We start from the raw sequence: 15,362 nt of genomic DNA on the forward strand, positions 1-15,362 counted from the left end.
TAAACATGTAAATTCAGAAATGTTTGCTGAGCATCTTTTTACAGTCTGTTAGGATCAGTCCATGGTCCTATTACACAATGACAAACAGGATAAGCTATCTGTTCTCATAGAATTCAAAGTCTAGACAAGATACTACAGAACTATAAAAAATATAAGACTCTCACAGAAATTATTTATTCACTTATTTGTGTATGCCTGTGCACAGGACACATCTGGAGGTCAAAGGACAACCCTCAGCTCTCTCCTATCATGTGGATCTCAGGCATGGAAGTCAGGTCCCCAGGCATGGCAGTGAGCACCTTTATCTGCTGAGCCATCTCTCCAGCCAAAGTTTCTGTTCTGAGATCAGAAAATACATTACTAATATAAAGATGTCACAAAGAAGCTCCCCATGAAGGAGGAGTTTGAACATCTGTGGCTCAGGATTCAAGTACAGGCCTGTTTTTGAAGATGCTGGATAAGTTTCATTTATATAAATTTATATACAAATATGATGATAAAATATATACTTATTAGTTCACTGAAATAAAATTACAAACATTATTATCACCATAAAACACCATGAAAGTAACTATTTTTCAAAATAAAGATAGCATGGGAAGCAGTATTGTTTTATAGTTTTGAAAACTTAACAAGAGAGAAACACATTCTTATATCTGCTTCTACATTGAATCACTATGATATGTTGTCTTAATTGAAATCTATAAAGAAAATAGTTGGGAAATGGTGGTGTCATTGACCCTGCGGTACTGAGAACATCTTTTGAGAGGCACTGAACAACAGCAAAGAGCATCCTATCAAATCAAGTCAATTCTCATTCTAGAAAGTAAAATCTGAGACTGAGATCTACTCACTATATTTAGAATGCTAAATGAAAATTGGTTTAAATTCCTTTCTATGCTCAGTAACTAAATACCAAAGGACTTTATATCTAGGAGCACACAAGTTTTTCTGATGCTAGTGTTAAAGTGACTTTTGTGTTTGAACAGACAGGTGCAATATCATTGTCTGCCACACAGAGGCAGCAGCAGCATGACAGTGCCACCCTATGTAGTTCTAAAGGTAAACCCCGGCAAGCCTCTTGAACTATCAAGAATGTGAGCTGGAGAAATGGTTCAGCTGCTCTTCCAGAGGACCCAGGTTCAGTTCCCAGTAGCCATATGGCAGCTCACGCCTGTCTATAACTCAGTTCCTGGGTAAGAACACCCTCTTCTGGCCTCTGCTGGCACTTGCACTCACACAGATATACTCATTCACACAAATAATAAAATACATCTTCAAAAAGAATTAGTCATGACACTAGGTGTAACATCACTTTTTATATATCTTACTTTGTGTGTTTGAATTCAGCCTTGTCTGTGCCACAGCATCTGTGTGTCAGTCAGAGGGCAGCCTCGGGCAGCCTTCACTTTCTACTTTGAGATGGCTTTCTTATTGGCTGCTGCATGTGCCACACTACCTGGCCCTTGGGCTCCAAGGATTGGCTTGTTTCTGTTGCTTCCCACCTCCCTGCAGGAATGCTGGGAGTACCGATGTGAGCTACCATGAGCTCTCCATGGCCTCTGGGGATTTGAACCCAGGTCCTCCCTCATGCTTGCACAGCCGGTGCTTCACTGACTGAGCCCTCTGCCCGGCTGCAGGTCATTGTTCCTCAGGCTGTGTGAGCTCAGGGCTTCACATACATGCACTCCACCACTGAACTTCACTCCCACCCCACCTCTAACAACTCTTGTTCCAGACCTGCTGGACCTACGTTTAACCTCTCGGTTTTCTCTGTTTCATTTCCCTTCACATTTTAGATATGCAACCAAAGCATTTCAAGAACAGCAAATAATGCACACGAAGAATTTGAAATCGCAGCTGTCCATTATGTACTGTGATTGTATTGCTAATAATCTTAGGAGAACAAAACTGTCCAGACAGTGGCAGCCACGGACATCCCTTGTCTCAGGGCCCCACCTCCCTTTGATGCAGGGATGCAGGGGTTTGCTATGTCAGCCAGGCTGGCCTGTGACTTCTTTCCTTTTTTATTTATTTATTTTGGAGGCATGGTCTCACTTTGTAGCACTGGCTGGCCTGAACTCATTTTGTAGATTAGGCCTGGTCTTTCAATACTACTTCATCCTCCCAGTGTTGAGATCAAAGTATCTTCTGTCATGCATGGGTTTGTCTCAACTTTTCAAGGAAGTTTTAAATCAAAAACTTAACTATATACAAATAAATGTTAAAACTTAACTCTTTGAAAGACACAACAAAATTGTTTTGAATGTCACAAAATGTAAGACTAAATGTGTTATCATTTTTTACTTGTACAAAAAACCATACATTTAGATAGCCATAGGTAGTGCAGGTCTATAATTGCAGCACTTGGGAAGCCAAGGCAGATGACTTCTATTACCTCCAGGCTAGCCTTGGCTACACAGCAAGACCCTGGTTCAAATAATAAAAAGAAAAAAAACTTAAATATAGCCGTTTCATACTTAATTAGTAAAAATTACAAACAGGTAGAACAGTGTATGCTTTGTTCAGCACTCAGAAGCTTGAGGCAGGACCCATAAGTTCAAGGCTGGTTAAGGACTTCATAGCTAAGGCCCTCTCTTGGTAAAAGAACAATTATAAAGTAAAATGAAACCTGCCATATACTTCATCACGGCTCAAAAGGAGGAAATCAGGTCTTACCATTCTGGTTGTTTCAATAAAACACTGACCAAAAGCAATGCAGGCAGGAAAAGATTTTACTTAGCTTACACTTCGGGTCACTGTCACCAAAGAAAATCAGAGAAGGAACTCTACCAGCGCAGGAGGTAGAAATTGTGAGGGAACACTGCTGCCATCTCGGCTCGGCTCTCTCAATCACAGCTAACTTTATACCACCCAGGACAACCTGGGTCCTTGTCGCAACTCTCTCAATCACAACAGCTAGCTTTATACCGCCCAGGACACCCTGGGTCCTCCTACGTCAATTAAGACAATCTCGCACAGACATGTCCACAGACTGACGTGAGGAAAACTCAACTGAAACTCTTTCCAGGTGACTCCAGGCCATCAAATTGACAGCTAATGTGAATTAGGACATATTGTAAAATAGTGAGATGTCCAAAACCCCCCATAAAACCAATTGCAGCTTGTTTTAACATTCTTCTGCAATAACTGTAACATCCGGCCTTTACATGGCTGTGATACTTTTCAACATGTATTTACCACTCTGGAGCCCTGGTAAGTAAACCTGATGTGCCCCTCAATGCTGTTAGTGTTTTCACACCACTCAGGACACAGGACAAGCTCATGTCAGACTTGAGCAAGTAGACAGATGGTAGAGGTAAGGGACAATGATAGGATCCACGATCAGCCAAAACAAGACGTGAGCAATTCTGCCAAAGGAGCCTCAAGATAACTACTCACCTATGATAATAGAAAATAAAATGGGCTAATCTTGTACTCAACACAACATCACAGTCAGAAACAGGGCGGGAAATTGCCTTTAGGAAATTCGGGAGTTTTAACTGCTGGAGAGGTTTGGGCTTCCTTACCCTATCTAAAATGGAAGACAGTCTTCACCCAGAACCACAGTTTGGATGGGAAGACCTGGAATTCTGACTAACAAGTCGGGGGTAGCGGGGTAGACTAATAAGTACTTCCTTTCATGGCCATTTTAAGTTTCATTTTGTTACTGTGATAAAACACTCTGACTGAAAACAACTTGGGAATGAAAAGGTTAATTTAGCTTACCTGTCCAGGTCACAAACCCTCACTGAGGGAAGTCAGGGCAGGAACCACTGAGGACTTATGCTTTGCTAACATTCTTATTCAGCTCAGGAGCACCTGCCTACCGTGGATGGGCCCTCCTGCTTCAGTAGTCAGGATAATGACCCACAGACTTTCCCACAGGCCAACCTAATCCAGGCTCTCCTCAGATGATTGACTCCAGCTGTGTGGAGTTAACAGAGGCGAGACAACGAGCAAGCTCTAGAGGCCACACATACACACACACCCACACACACACCCACACACACACACCACTAGAAATAAATGGAACAAGGACTAGAGGTCCTAGGAGGTACTTTCCTTGCCGAAATCCCATCCCATGCTTTCTAAATTCCACAGTTAAAATCATTTGATTTGTTTTAGCTACCAATTCATGGCCATCTCCTGCTCTGGGTGACAAACTGACACAGTCAGTCCACGAGTGTTAGCTTCCTCTCCCCACTCCCTAACACTACCCAAGAAGGATTTTTTTTTTTTTTTGAGGCAATGTCTCTCTATCCTGGAATTTAATGTACAGACCATACTGGCCTCAAACTCAGAGATCCACCTGCTTCTGCCTCTTGAGTGCTGAAATTGAAGGTGTGAACCACCACACTCAGCTTTCCTTATCATTTCACCCGTGTGTGTGTGTGTGTGTGTGTGTGTGTGTGTGTGTGTATCTGTTATTTTTTGATACAATTATGATATATAATTAACATAGATTTCTGAGTTTAAATCCACCCATTTTGAAGTGTAGAAAGCACACTGCCACCGGCAGCAGCCAGGTACAGGCCAGGGATGTGCAAGGCACCTATTTCTGTCCCCAGAAGAGCACCTTTACCAAAATGTACACTACCAGGAGCCGGAGAGATGGCTCAGCAGCCAGAGCTCTTGCCCCTCCTGCAGAGGATCAGTTCCAGGGGGTTTGACGCCCTCTCCTGGCCTCTGTGGGCACTGCATGCACACAGTGCACACATACATGGAATCAAAACACTCATAAAATAATAAAGAAAACACTACCATGAGATAAGCCACACTACACTGTGGATATTTAAAAAGTAGCAATTTCAAATGTATGCACAATGTAACTAAGAAAACCAGAAGAAAGACTATGAAAGAAAATACACAGGTGATGTCGACTAGAGTGGTCAGACGAGCAGACACGTGGGATTGTTGGTCGGAAGCAAGTCATTCCCCTCTGAATTATAAAAGGAACCAAGATGCTTTGTGTATAGCTACATAACGAAAGGACACCAAGAGACTTCTATACACGCATACACGCATGCCAGTGTTCCGCTGTTTTACAGTCACCCTATCTTCACTCTCGTAGGTATCTATAACTGATACGGTTTTTAAATACTTTATATTCTTTTAGGAGTTTCAAAGATAACAGAGCTCTCTCCCCACAAATGGAGACTATCGTTTCAGAAACTTCATTCTAAGTGAACTAAATCTGCAGTTAATCTCTCCCAAATGTACACACACAGTTTCCATGCTGCTCACAAATGCAGCTCTAACCTAAAAGCTTCAAGTGAAACCCAGATAACGCATTCCTCGGCTGATGCTAAATATAGTCTTCTCAAGATGACATACATTTTGACAATGATCAGCCTTACATGTCAAAATTTCTAAAATAGCACAGATTCCATTTTAAGGTAAGCAGGAAAAAATTGCTCCTCACTCAGCGTCACTGGAAACTATTAAATCTATTAAAACCGGATTGCATCAAAAGCTGCTAGAAGGAAAACTAGATTTAAAATAATTTTGTTGCAGTTTTTGCATTCTGCTCTCTAAGTCAACTGTTGAAGGTAAAATTCAAAATTCCACACATTTCTCTTTAAATGATTCCTCAGAAGCATCAGGCAAGAGACAGAATGCTGAGCTGGGTCTGAGGGTACAGGCCTGTAATTCCAACTACTCTGAAGGCTGAGACAGGGGATCACAGTCCCACCTATACTACAGCGTGTGTCCAAGGCTAGCCTGGACAACCTAATAAGATTCTGTCTCAAAAACAAAGGGGGATATGAAACAACTCAGTAGCAGGAGCGCTTGCCTAGCAGGAGCCAACTACATCAAACAGTCTGCATATACTACAGCCCCCCTCCCCAAGAAAAGATAAGACTTCCCTTAATTAATTATGTACTTTTCCCATACAAACCCCCCAAAACGGAAAAAAAAAAAATCAGAGATGCAGTTTGAATTGTCTTATAGCAGCAGTTTAACCTATAAAACAATAATACTGGAGAAACTTGTATGTAGTTCGTTCAATTTCGTGTGACCAAGCCAATCTAAAAATGTGAGTTCATTTCATGGAGACATACTTCTGTTGTGACTCGCGCAATAGGCCCTTGTTGTATAAACTCATTAACAAAATTTGGCTGAGGAATGGCCGGCCGTCACTTTGGTCAGAGGACTGGTCAGTGGCTTCTTTTCTCTGCCTGCCTGTCTTTTTCCAAGGGCAGTCACTTTCTGAGGGCGTACCATACGCTATTTTTACCACATTATCTACGCTCAACTCCTTGACCACATTGTGGCCTTAAAAATAAAATGCGTATCACCTAATCTCTCAACTTGATCATTTTTCACTCCCTCCCTCTCTCTCTCTCACAAACATACGCGTGTGTGTGTATATGTATATGCATACATTGCACTTGAACATCTCACAATTTATTCACACGGTGTCTTCACTCCGACTCCTAGAGCTAGCAGCTCAACCTCCAAGCATATCCCAGTCTTGGCGATGGGGAGCAATTTGGAGACCGGGGATGGCAGGCTATAAATCCCTCGTCCCCAGTTTCCACTGGGACCCATCAGCAATTTCTTTAAAACCACAGCCAGTGCTGGCGGAGACCGCGGTGGGTACGTGTTGGGTGCCACAGTGAACTCACCCGCTCGGACCCTGAGGGTCCCCGGCGGAGGAGTGGACACACACTCGGCTCCCTGGGGACGCTCTCGCCCAGACTCAGCCGTCCAGATGCAGGTGGAGCAGAAGGTGGTCAGGGACACCGCCCCCCCACTCCGCGCCCCCCGCAGTCGAGGCCGGCCCGGCCGAGCTCAGTGCTCCCCGCCGGCCCGGAGCCCCGCCGTGTCCGCCCCACCCAGCCCTCCTACCCGCCTGCCGCCGGGGCGCCGCACCGCTGCTCCCGCTGCTCCCGCTGCTCCCGCTGCTCCTGCGCGTCCGGCTCTGCGCGCTGCCCACGCCGCTCCAGCCACCTTGAGCCCTCTGGCCGCGGCGCGCCAGCAGCAAGTTTCCATAAAAGTCCTGGTGCGCAGCCTGCTCCCGCATTCCAGACGGGCCCAGCGCCCGCTGCAGCTGTTCCGGGACGCCAGGCCAGTCCCCAACCCCCACCGCCGCCGCAGCTCTCCGAGAGGGGTGGAGAGTCACCCAGAAAGAAGAGGGGCGGTGGCTGCCACTCCAGGCTGCCTCCTGGCAACGGGCCGGCGCTGCCCTCGGGTTCTCTACCTGCCCTAGTAGCCCATAAAAACTCGGTGCCTTTGACCAGCTTCTCCCTTTCTACTGATGGAATGGGGCGGCACTGTGAAAACAGTGGATGTGTTGCTCCTCCTTAACTCGGAAGAGATAGGTGAAAAAAGACGCTTAGGTAGTGGGATATGAGTCTACACAACCGCTCACCTTTCCTTAGTTGAAGGCAAACCATGAGTCTACGCAACCGCTCACCTTTCTTTAGTTGAAGGCAAACCAACTCAGCTCTTTCCCACCATCCAAAAACACGTGAGTGTTAGCGCAGGCCTGCAGGGAAACCACACTTGGCTGTGAAAGGCTAGCCCAGCCTAGGCCTGTTTGAGTAAGTAGAGGCCCTCAGTTCCTCACTGCGTTAAAACAACAAACCAAACTGGAGGTGTGTGTGTGTGTGTGTGTGTGTGTGTGTGTGTGTGTGTGTGTGTGTGTGTGTTGTGTGTGTGTGTGTGTGTGCGCGCGCGCGCACGCTCGCGCACGCTCTTGTGTCACACAAATAAGGCCCCAAGTTCAACTCCCCAGTACTACACAAAACAAAAACAGCATTAACGAAACAAGTTAGCCAGGTGCGGTGCCCCATCCCAGCACTTAGGTGAAGGCAAGACCAGGGGTTCAAAGTTAGCCTTCACTACACGGAGAGTTTGAGGACAGCCTGGGCTTCCATAGGCCATCTCTTGGAAATCCATAAGGTAAAGAAAACTCAGAGGTAGGTAACCCAGGGACAAAGGTAACCACTTCTGGTTTCGCCTCGGGGCGATCGAAGGCAGGTGATGTTGCCTTCTGCGTTGAAGACCGCTGTTTGCTCTCCCATCCCTCACCACTCAGCAGGAGGGAAAACCAGATAGGCGCCTGGAGGAGCGGCCTTGCCTCTTTCCCCTTCAGTAGCCTCACCTCTTCAGTTCATGGGACTCTCCACAGCCTCACATAAGCTCCTATTGAACGTTGCCTCCTCCAGGAAGCCTGGCCTCCCACCGCTCTCCATGTCCATTGTAGATGCTGCTGGCGTCTTTACCTCGCTGTGCACTTAAACTGTAATTGTGTCTTTATTCTGAGATTTAAAGGATGAGGTTTTGTATTTCTGCCCAATAGCCTCATCAGATTATGCTAAGTTTTTCATTCTCTCCATAAAACACTGAGAGAATCCTGCTGTGCCACCGGGAGTTTTATTGTCAGCAGAATACTCTAGAATAGTGGTTCTCAACATGTGGATCCGGACTCCTTGGAGGGTCAAAGGACCCTTTCACAGGGGTCGCCTAAGACCATCAGAAAACACAGATATTTACATATGATTCATAACAGTAGCAAAATTAGTTATGAAGTAGCCACAAAAATGTTATGGCTGGGGGTCAGCACAGCATGAGGAACTGTAGTAAAGGGTCACAGCATTAGGACGGTTGAGAACTGATGTTGTAGAATCACCTGGGAAGAGTTCATGAGGGATTGTAGATACAGTCGGCCTGTGGGCCCAGCACCTGTGGGAGTTTAACTGGGTCACTTTAGGTGGGGAGAAGCACCTTCAAGGTGTGTGTGTGGGGCATTATGTCCGGGGTTTGAGTGAGCATACATACATTCACTCTCTCTGACTTAAAAAAAATTGTCTTTATGTGCATTGGTGTTTTGTCTGCATGTATGTCTGTGTGAGGATGTCAGCTCTTAGAGTTATAGACAGTTGTGAACTGCCATGTGGGTGCTGGGAATTGAACCTGGGTTCTCTGGGAGAGCAGTCAGTGCTCTTAACCACAGAGACATTTCTCCAGCCCTTTTTGTCTTTTTTTTTTTAAAGACAGGGTCTCACTATGGGACCTTAGCTGGCCTGGAACTGGATATGTAGTCCAGGTTGGCCTCTGCTAGGATTAAAGGTGTGTCACCACAACTGCTATGCCCCAGCTTTCTCTGCGTTCAACTGTGGATATGACTATGACTACCCCAAAATGATGGACTGGAACCTGGAACCGTGAGCCAAATAAAGCCTTTGTCCTTTGGAGTGCTTTGATCAGGGTAGGAAAGGAGCCCGTGGCACAGCAGCATAGGCTGCCACGTCGTCATTCTTCCATGGTTTCGTCATTCAACAATCAGTTGCAGACGTCAAGTGACAAAACTCCTGCTCTCAAGGAGCAGATTCCCATACAAGGAGGAGATAAGCACACCAGTGAACTCCGGTAGCACTTAGCCTGCTCCACAGGGAAGAAGGAACTGGCTGGGTGCATGTCATAATTCTATGGGCTACAAAATGTCTCATGAGGGAAGTCTCAAGGAAAGCCAGGCACTTACATGTGTATTTTGTCACTGTAACAAAATATCCGAGGCCATGTAACTCATAGCTACTCCTTCTTACACGATTCTGGGGTCAGCTTGAGTCTGATGTGGACATTATTTCAGATGGCACACTGGCACAGAATTTGTAGGAGAGATCACACATGGACACAGGAAAGCAGAGTGTAGGAGGGTCAGTAACGACCTCTCTAGACCCCAACTTCTTTTTTTTTTTGTATGTGTGTGTGGTGTTCATGCATGTATATGTTGGTATCTGTGTGCACAAGGAGGTCAGAGAACCACCTCAGGTGTTTTATGCTTAGGAAAACCATCCATTTCTTTTTTGAGACAGGGTCTCACTGGCCTGGAACTCATCAATTATGTTAGACTGGCTGAGCATCCAGCTCCAGGACTGCCCTGTTTCCACTTCCCCAAGTGAGCACTGCCATGCCTGACATTCTTATGTGTGGGTACTAAGGATTGACCATGGGTCCTCAGGCTCCCAGGGCAAACATTTTTCTGACTGAGCTCACTCCTCAGCCCTAGCAACTCCTCCCCAAAGGCTTTAAAGGTCCTACTACCTCCTCTCACCACACAGTTCATATGAATGAAGGGAGCCACATCACCACAGGAGGCAGTGAGCCATGCAAAGAATTTCAGATGTGAATATCTGTGGAAGAGTTAGTCCACAGAGGGATCCTATCTAGGAAGTGCTAGGAAAAACAAGGAGCTTGCATGGGTGAAGCTTAGGACACTGAGGGTGAAATAGCCAGAGAGGAGGTGGGCAGGGCCAGAGTACACAGAAGCTTTTGTAGGGCCTGGGATGAGTTTGATTCTACTCTAAGACAGGTGGCCACCAGTGTGTCTTAAACCAAGTGGTGGCAGGCTAGGACCTGCTTGCTGCATATTTGTTTTGGCTCAAGTGCTGCAAATAGACAGATGGGGTGAGGGAGGAAGTGGGAGACAGATCAAGAGGGGTCCACAGAGTCAAGATGAAAGGTAATTGGCGTTTGGTGGCTGGAAAGGGAGTGAGAAATTCGAGGCACATTTCAGATAGAACTGGTGGGCTTTTGTGACCAGACGGTCTGCCAGATATGAAGAGAAGCTTTGGGTCTTCAAGGTGGGGAATCCTTGTGGAAGACAACTGTGGGTGGAGATCAGGTGGGTTAAGTTTTGACATCTAAATTCAACATTACTAGAAACCCAGTGTCTTAGTCAGGGTTTCTATTGCTGTGAAGTTGCCATGACCACGGCAACTCTGATAAAGGAGACATTTACCTGGGGCTTACAGTTTCAGAAGAAGTGGTCTGAGACACTGGGCGTGGCTTAAGCATATATGAGAGCTCACAGCCACCTCCACAGAGACACACTTCCTCCACCAAAGCCATATCTCCTAATAGTGCCACTCCCTATGAGCTGATGGGGGTCAATTACATTCAAACTACCACACCTGAGATTTGCAAATATGTATATGAAAACCTGTTGTATTTATTGCAAATCAACTGGGTCTGTTCTCTGTATTGGTTATGGTTTATGGTATTGGGCTTCAAACCTGGGACCTTAAATGTACTGAGTGCTCTAACACTGAGCTGTCCCTGTAGCCTCCTTTCAAATTAGACAACATCACAACAGTAAATACAGAAACAAACTTAAAGCTTTTAAATGAACTGGTAACGGCAAATAGCTTGTAAAACTTACCCCTCAAGCCTGGAGAGTACAAATGTAAAATCCTGGGTAGAAACATAAAGCTAGTGCGAGCCTCCAGCCATTGCCCTTTATGTTTCTAAAGGATTTCTCACTTTGAAAAGTAAGGGATGCAATTGGCTGTGCCCAGCAGTTAACCCCGAAAACACACATACAAGTAACATCATATGACCGAACAGGTTATGTTTAGGAACGTATATATGAATATACAAATACACACATAACAACTGATGAAGAAAAGAGACCGTGAATTTGAAGGACAGCTTGCAGGGGGGTAGGGGAGGGAGAGATTTTATAATTAAAATATAGTTTCAAAAGTAAGTGATGACAACAAACAAGATATGCTGGGTATGGGGGCACGTGAAGTGGGGAGACAGAGGCAATCAGACACCTAAAGCTTGGTCTACATAGTGTGTTCCAGGCTAGCCTGGGCTACATAGTGACACCCTGTCAAAGAAGAAAAAGTTAGAGATGTGTAGGGTGCAGGATGCACATTGGTAGAGCACATGCTTAGCATATGTGAGACCCTGAGATATGCATATATATACATATACATACATACACATACATACATACACATACATACATACACATACATACATACACACACACACACACACACACACACACATATATATATATATATTTCTGAGACTCCAAGTGATGGCTGAAAGGGAGTGTAGCTTATGCAACAAATGCACCTTGGAACGGTGTGGACCAATGCTCCAATAGTCTTGAAGCTCTAACAGAAGACCTGCCAAAGAATGTACATTTACTCATTTAAAATTAAAGTAGCAAGCATGTGATGTGTACCATGTTAATCCCAACACCCACGAGGGAGGCAGAGGCAGGTGGATCTCTGTAAGTTGGAGACTAGCCAAGTTTATATAGTGAGTTCCAGGCCAGCCAGGCTACACATTAAGACCCTGTTTCAATAAAACTAAACTAAAATTAAGCTAAAGTTGCTACGTTATTTTTGTATGATTTATTTTGAAAGATTATCAGTGTGTGTGTGTGTGTGTGTGTGTGTGTGTGTGCACGTGGAGGTCAGTGGACAACTTTCAGTAGTCTTTCATTCCCCAAAGGATCTGGGGATCAAATTCAGTTGGTCAGACTTGAATGGCAAGTGCTTTCACCAGACAAGCCATCTCTCAGGCTGAATGTATGCTTCTGTACTGTGGTATTCAGCCAGCAAGAACATTCTGAATGATCGTGCCTCCTGGCAATTACACTGTGCAGTGCTTTCCCACACTGTCAGGGTTGGCATCCGGCAGAGTCCGGCAGAAGCAACAGCATCCCAAGTCTAGGCATTGCCAAGGCCGGGAGATGTCCGTGGGCAGAGCGCTTGCGGTGCTAGCCTGACCACCTGAGCTCCGATCGCCAGAACAGGCGTGGGTCTGTTATCCCTGGGCGCTCCTCTGCTAAGGTAACAGAGAACTGCTGGAAGTTATAAGCCCCCTAGCCTGTGAATAAGGAGACCCTGTCTCACAGCGGAAGGTGAGGACTGGTACCGGATGCCGTCCTCTCACTTCCGCCCATGCACAGTCCTCCTTTAGAGCACCCTGCTCTCAGGAAGTAACTCATGCAGACCACGCCTGCTGGCTGCACTGACCACCCTCCAGAGGGCGGAGCCTAACTGCCCAGGGGGCGGAGCCTGACCGCCCCAGAGGCCACGCAACTTCTTTGCTTTCAGTGAGGCCCCACCATCTGAAGGTTCAATCACCTCAACAGTGCCACATGAGAGAAGCTTCCAGCACGTGACCTTTGGGGAGCACGGCAAATCCAGAACAGTTATCCCAGTCGAGTTTTTAGTTTCCCGCGTCCTTAGGAGAGACCCTGAGTCAGAAGCAGCAGGCCGGCCATCGTGGGCCCAGCGGCCCTCAAGTGTTCATTGTTTCAAGCTGCTAAACTGTAGGACACTCCTCACATTGAGTGCCTGTAGTTTCACCCACTCGGGAGACTGAGCAGCCCCTGAGCCCAGGAGTGTGTGACAAGCCTTGGTCAACACCTAAGACCCTGTCTCAAAAAGCAGTAAGAGGCAGAGGGAAGGCGAACGCTCCGTCGCCTGCCTCCTGCGGTGGAAGTGTAAGAGCTGCTCCTTTTTCACTGCTCTTCTTCCCATTGTCTTGAGGAGGCTGAGCAGCATCCTAGGCTGGAGGACCCCGCTCGTTCCCAGTGGCTGTGTGTGCAGGTACTGCGGTGTTATCTCACGGCCAGTTACCAAGCTCCGAAACTCCGTATATAAAAATGTGCCTGTGGAAGCTTCTGGTGGTATATGACAGTTAAAAGCAGGATGCTGAGGTGGTATTTGACGTGGCAGCGGCTCCGCTGTGCCTTTTAAGCAAAGGATAAAAAGCGCCATCAGGAAGGTGTGCTCTTTTCCTTTGCTGTAATAGAATCCAGCCCTTCCTTGCCCGAATGATGGTTACTGCAGGGTTCTGGCTGTTTTGATGTACAAAAGTCAAAGAACCTGAAAAGACCCAAAATCTGTACAGCCCGATCAAAGACGGCAGAGAAGAGCAAGAGAGAGCAAAGGGTGAAATATTACAGAAGACAGGAACTGCACAAACACTGCGGGAAAATGATGTCAACGCTGTGTCAGAGCCACAGGCAAGACAGCACAGGGACAAGTGTTCATGAGGGGGAGGCGCGGACTCACAGGGAACAGCAGGGGCAGCGGCAGATGAAGAGTGTTCACAAAGACCACAGTTGGGATGTAGCCCCACAGGGTGTAATGACAGACCCGGCGAGATGCCCGCACCTTTAATCCCAGCACTCGGGAGGCAGAGGCAGGCGGATCTCTAAATTCGAGGCCAGCCTGGGCTATAGCGTTCCAGGACAGCCAGGGCTACACAGGGAGACTCTGTCTCAAAACAAAAACAACAAACAAAGCAAAAAAGAATTCTGTGAAATTTTTAAGGTGCCAAAACCTTAAACTTAGCTAGGAGAACCAAAGAGGGCACAAGAGACGACGAAGAATAAGCCAGACAAGGACATGAGGGGCAGAAAGGGAGACCTCGACACCGGAAACTCAGCTCATGCCTGTGTGATCTGATTATTAAGTAACAGACTTCAGTTCATATATTTAACAAGTTTAAAAATAAAACAGGAAAGGTAGTGCATACCTGTAATCCTGGCACTCGGGAGGTAGAGCCAAAGCCAGATTGGGCTACATCAGACCCTCTTAAAACAAACAAAAGAAAATTTAAAAATAGGACCTGGGGAGCCGGGCGGTGGTGGCACACGCCTTTAATCCCAGCACTCGGGCGGCAGAGCCAGGCGGATCTCTGTGAGTTCGAGGCCAGCCTGGGCTACCAAGTGAGTTCCAGGAAAGGCGCAAAGCTACACAGAGAAACCCTGTCTCGAAAAACCAAAAAAAAAAAAAAAAAAAAAAAAAAGGACCTGGGAGAGCAGCTCAGTGGTAGAGCACTGCCTAGCATGCATTAAATCCTGGATTTACTGTCCAGCATTGGAAATAAAAGCACCAATGAAGAGGGCGGGTGCAGCACAGCCACTCCATGAGCTATGCTGTTGGATGGCTTTGTTCACTGAGGTATCTTAACCGAAACACGAATACCGGAACTTTATCCATCACAATGCTATCTTTATTTCCATGTTATCACACACAGATATTTGGTAATATTTTACACTTGATTTCAGAGCTCCCAGAGTCCTCTGCTTCTCTCTGCCTCCATATGTGGTCTATGTCTACTGAGGCGACTGCGGCCTCACAATCATATAGAATGTGACTTACAGCAGCCAGCACATCACCAAGACACCATCACTTTTTTATTTGACTGGAACAGAGACATGCTGGTCCTAGTGCCCGCCAGGGGCCAGTGCAGCCGTCTGCTCCCGCGGTGCTATACCCTTACACAGACTAGTGAGTTCAGTCCTTACACGGAAGAAACAGATTTGCTGATGCCAGTCAGGGAACAGGAACACAGCATGATCAGTAGGAACAAAGTGTTTTGCAGGGTACATAAATTCTTACATCTCACACACATATTTGTTAGTTAAAAAATTTATAGATTTTAATTTGGCCTAATCCTTATAGTCAGTTTGAAATTACAGCCCAATTAATTTCTGAATCCATGTTCATAGTAAAAGTAAAAACAAGAGTTACAAACACAACTTGGAGCAGTTCATCACCACTCTGTCACTTTGGTATTCCTCATTTCCA

At 46.3% G+C, this 15,362-nt stretch overlaps 1 protein-coding gene across 4 annotated transcripts in view; it reads right to left on the reverse strand.

Moving 5' to 3' along the window:
• The window catches only part of Nexn (nexilin F-actin binding protein), a 30,436-nt gene extending 23,532 nt beyond the window's left edge, over nucleotides 1-6,904 (reverse strand). For 3 of the 4 annotated variants that reach the window (XM_059266462.1, XM_059266460.1, XM_059266463.1), the window contains exon 1: nucleotides 6,856-6,904. The gene's annotated coding sequence lies outside the window, so the exon portion shown is untranslated. Of the gene's footprint in view, nucleotides 1-6,632; nucleotides 6,649-6,855 lie in introns of those variants that run through there. The other variant, XM_059266461.1, reaches the window with a different exon arrangement.
• Between the last annotated feature and the right edge of the window lie 8,458 nt (nucleotides 6,905-15,362).

This window comes from Peromyscus eremicus, chromosome 6 (assembly GCF_949786415.1).
Source record: "Peromyscus eremicus chromosome 6, PerEre_H2_v1, whole genome shotgun sequence".
In the NCBI taxonomy this organism is placed as follows: domain Eukaryota; kingdom Metazoa; phylum Chordata; class Mammalia; order Rodentia; family Cricetidae; genus Peromyscus; species Peromyscus eremicus.